Source organism: Lygodium microphyllum, chromosome 5 (genome assembly GCF_053477565.2).
Source record: "Lygodium microphyllum isolate KBCC chromosome 5, Lygodium_microphyllum_v1.1.10, whole genome shotgun sequence".
NCBI lineage: Eukaryota > Viridiplantae > Streptophyta > Polypodiopsida > Schizaeales > Lygodiaceae > Lygodium > Lygodium microphyllum.
The window spans coordinates 444,981-450,016 of NC_141139.1; the positions used below are offsets into that span (position 1 = coordinate 444,981).

The 5,036-nt window shown below is 39.3% G+C and overlaps 1 pseudogene; it reads left to right on the top strand.

Moving 5' to 3' along the window:
- Positions 1 to 1,786: 1,786 nt before the first annotated feature.
- Positions 1,787 to 2,900, top strand: LOC148035430 (uncharacterized; annotated as a pseudogene).
- The last annotated feature ends 2,136 nt before the right edge of the window (positions 2,901 to 5,036 follow it).

Sequence of the window (5,036 nt, forward strand, 5' to 3'; positions counted from 1 at the left end):
GAGTCTAGAGAATCAAAGTTTTATTGGCACCAATAAATCAACCCAAAATCTTTAGTGCCTTTCAAATACTTCAAAACTCGTCTAACTGTAGTCCAATGTTTAAGGCATGGAGAACAAAGATGTTGTCCAAGAAAATTTGCAGCAGTAAGAATGTGAGGGCGATATTTCAAGCCAATAGATTGAAGACATCCAACAAGATTAGCACAAGGTTGATGTAATGCTAATTGTCCATCATTCTGCAAAAAAGTGAGAGTTTCTGGTAGAGTTCACAAGATAAGGAGTACTAGCAGGATTGTGTAGAACCCAAACAAAACTTCTGAATAATATCTTTAATGAAATTTGTTTAACATAGTAATAAAACACCCTTTTCTCGATAAAGTTGAATATGAACACCAAGATAGGAGTGTATGTCTCCAAGTTGACCATATCACATGCAAAATATAAAACCTTCTTTACTTATTGAAGAAATTTGAAATTGTTAGAAACAAGTATGATATCATCAACATATAGAGCAAGAATAACAAAACTATCATTGCAGCGCTTGACATATACGTTAGGATCTGAAGGACAAGAGATAAAACCTTGTTTTGTAAGGAAGAGATCAATCTTTTGATACCAAGCTCGTGAAGATTATTTGAGACCATACATTGCTCCATGAAATCTATAAGCAAGATTTTCCTTATGTTTGACTAGAAATCCCTCTGCATACTCCATGTATATTTCTTCTTTTAAATTGCCATTAAGAAAAGTGGTTCCCACATCCATTTGGTGAACCTCCAAATCAAACTCAACAACAAAAACTAATACAACCCGAATACTAGTCATACCAGTGCTAGCCATTTGGGGCTATGCAAGGGGGTTAAAATATTCACGAGTCACTTATATGATGACGGGGCCATTGCATAGGCGACTCTATCATTGTATAAGTGACATAAATTTTTATAAAAAAACTTTCCATCACATAAATGACGACAAGCATCGCTTACGGCATAACTTAAGCGAATTTTGAAAATGATGCAAAGAGTGACGTTTACACACTCATGTGTGTCGCTTAAGCAACGCTACAAATCCATCTCCCCAACCCGGGTGATCATTACCTTGTTTGTATAAGGGCGTTTCAAAAAGTACGAACGGAGAGTGCGCAACGCCATAGAGACAGAGAGAGTGTGAGATGGTAGAGACGATGTCCTCTTGATTGTGAGATTACATTGCCATGGACTTTGGGATGTTTTGTTCACCAAGGTTGCCCTTTGAGTGCATTATTTTATGCTATTGCGGCCCATCCACTATTGCTATACTTGGATAAAATTTTACATGCTAGAACCTTATGTGGGCTAAAAATTCCGGGTCCTCGTTCCTTCTTGGCGCAAGCATATGTTGACCGTTTCTTTATGCCTGAAAATGATCCCATGGTTCTTTGTACATTAATGGATACTCTCTCTCAGTTTGGACAAGCACATGGGTTACATGTTACCTTTGGTAAATCGAGATTACTGCCTCTAAAGACTTGTGAATGGAATTCTCTTTCATGATGGGGTAGATTGTGACGCCAGATGAGGTTGTTAGACATTTGGGATACCCGATCATTTGGCATGTGTCCATGAAGCAAAAAATTCACTGGGTCATGGATAAGCTTTGATCTAAAATACTCTATTGGAAATTGTCCACATGGCCGCTTCATGTTAGATTGATAATTTTCCAATCCATTGTTATGGCCTACATACAATTTTTTTTTCCATTGATATCTTGGACTAAAGTTGCCATCTCTACCTTCATGTTGCAAGCAATGGAATTCTTATGGAAAACTCAACCGAAGCGCAAAGCATTACGTTTGTTGAAAGCAGCTTGGAGATGTGGACGCATCTTGCTTGGAGTTATTTGGTCAATGTTTTTTATTACATAGATTGAGCTCTCCTCTAACAATATACCTCTAGTTCTACATATAGTTGTTTTAAACACACCCATAAAGTGATATTGGCGATCATCAAGACTTTGCTACATGACACTAGACTTTCAAGAGATCCATTGTCATAGGCCACGGCAGATTATGTGGAGATGGATGATGCTAGTTTAGACAACGCCATCAAGATTCTTGGGAGATTCAGTATGCCCGTACATCCTGGAGAGGATACATCCTCCTAGCCACACACACGAGTGGATACTTTTTCTCTTGCACACAATACATCGCATCGGTAAGCTTCTTGATTGATAAAATAGTAATGTCATCCTTTTTTACATATAGAATTCTTAATATATATATCCTTTTGATGTCTTAATTTTCTTAGGACTCCTATCCCACATACATCACATCACGAGAGTCAACAACTTACTCCTGATGTACCTCCTCCTACGCAAGTGACACGTGATTCACAAGCTAGTGGCCATTAGTTCGGTAGGTATATCTTTTATGGAGATTACGGATTAAATATCAAGTAGTTTTTAAGAACTCACATCTCAATGTATCGTATGTTTGTATTGAATATAGGTGTCAGCGGCGGTAGAGTAGCACACCACCAGCCCAATTGATTGGTGAGACACCACCAGTTTCCCCACCAATACTGATGTGCAAGTACATTGGCACTTTGGGTATCACATGCAACATCATTCCTCACAGGGGTATCCTTTAGGTTGAAGCCGAAATTGTCTTCAGACGTCGAATGAGAGATCTTTGCATGTCTGATCTACAGTGAGTTCATGTACCATGGGAGTAAGTATTATTTAACATAAAGGATATGAATTACAGTTTTTTATTTAAATTAATAATTGGCTTTATTTTGCAATGCAACAATTAGCTTCAGGATGACAAGAAATATGCCATCAATACACTGGAGAGGGAGTTTGGGACATGATGGAGTTGGAAGTGGTTGCTTAAGCAAATGTGCAAACTCATGAGTCATTGATGCAACAATGCATAGTAAGTAGAGAGAGAGAGAGAAATGAAACAAAATGAAATGCTATATTTATGTCTTCAAAAGGCCAAAATGACCTATGAGACCAAAAATTTACGACTAGAGAGTTGTGATGTCAATGTTTGGTAGAATAGCAGTACTAATGGTTTGTTGCGGAACAAGCATGAGATCATACATATGTGTGGTCTCTCAATTTGTGTCCATGAGGCAGCTGACAAGCATGGGGCCCATACTACTGCTGCATACATCAAAGATGGGGTGAGTAAACAATTTGGGGTGACCATAGTGTCAGAGAGAGAGAGAGAGCAGGATTGGAGCAGCAAATGGGCAGCGTGGGGGCGGTACTGCGGCTCAGGGTATTGTAGGCACTCACTAAGAGTGCTACTAGAACTGTTGGTAGGAAACAATAGAAGACTGCTAGCTTCAATGGTCTATTGCTATGCCAAGTCGATCCAGGAAACAATGCTTGATTGTGGGTACTGAAGGATGAGATGTTGATACTAGGGTTGAAATGCGAGATAGAAGACTTCTTGGTAGAGGAGGGGAACTAAACCCTGATAAGAACTTTCTTTTAGTGAACTTGAAGCTAAGATTACCATGTACATAGCTAGAGAAAGAAAAACGAGTCTAAGGGGAATCGAACCCCAACACTAGCCATATGAGGTTATCACCATAAGACTCCCCACCACTCACCCTTGTTAGTAATTTTTCAAAAGAATAAAAATCATGACTTCACAATGATTTTTTTTTTTGATTAAATATTATCGTGATCCGTGAGTTGACATGTAAGACTAATAGTCCTCACTTTCATCTCTGAAAAAATAACCATCAATAAAATTTCATCTTCATTATCCTTGTTGACTTCTTCGAGCTCCTCCATTGTTAAATCTATGTTGACATTCATTTCCTCTATAGGCTTGGCATCCATTATTTCTTCATCTTCGGTGTCTGTAGTGTCAAAGTCTAGACCGTTATCATTCTCATAATCTACAATGTCATCATTATCGGAAAGAAGATTTCTACATCTCTCTTATGTCGATGTGTCTAGGTTCAAGGACGTAATCAGTTCATCCTAATCAGCTTCCTTGAGGTCAACGCTATCAAACAAGTGTCGACCTCTAGATTGGACATGCACAACTTGCCACCATGGATGAGCATCTATATTCTTGTAAAAGAACGCTTGTTCAACATGAGTTGGAAAAATGTAAGACTCTTTTGTTGGACATAATAACTTCAAGGAGTTGACTGACCAAAATTATGGATTGAAAATTCAAAGGGTTCACTTTTCATTGTGGCATTATTGTCTTTATACTCAGCACAAAACCAATCCACCTTCAAAACCAACTGCCAAAATACATGAATCAAAACTTTAGAATTATGTATAGCTTCAAGAAATCTACATATTGTCATTGTTGCATGAAGAGAGATTTCATTTACCTGCTTGAAGATACGATATGATACTTCACAAATGCTGACTATGGTTCCCATACAACCAAGTTTACTGTTGAAAGATTTGTGTCTCTTGAACTTGCATGTGATAATTGCTTGAAAGAGGCAACAATGCAAGAATCTTTAGTTAGTCGTAGGTTGTCAATAGCTTTTATCCGAAGATGTTTTCCATAAGCCTAAATGTTGGCATATATTTAATTCACTACAAGGATTTGGGCCATTAGCGACGCCGATTAGCGATGGCGGATAGCGGCGTCGCTATTGGCGTGGCTATTTGCGTCGCTATTTGTGTCGCAAATAGCGACGGGCCGCAGGGAAAAAACGCGGATGAAACCCGAGTGCAGTTTTCATTTCTTTTGCTTCATTGAGAGTTTTGAGAGCGAGAGCGAGGGAGAGAGCGACCGTCGTGAGAGAAGAAGATGAATAAGACTTGCCGCCGCCGCCACCGCCGTTGTTCGCGAAGGAGAGGAGGAGCCTTCATCGCAAAGAGAAGCCGCCCCACGCTCGCCATATCTCATTGGTGAGTCTCCCTCTCTCTTTCTTTTTCTTGTTCAAGGTTTAAATCACTCTCTTTTGCTTATTTAGGAGAGGAAATGAAAGAGGAAGAGAGGGAGAGGGAGAGAGAGGGAGAGAAAGAGAGGGAGAGAAAGAGAAAGAGAAAGAGAGGGAGAGTGCATT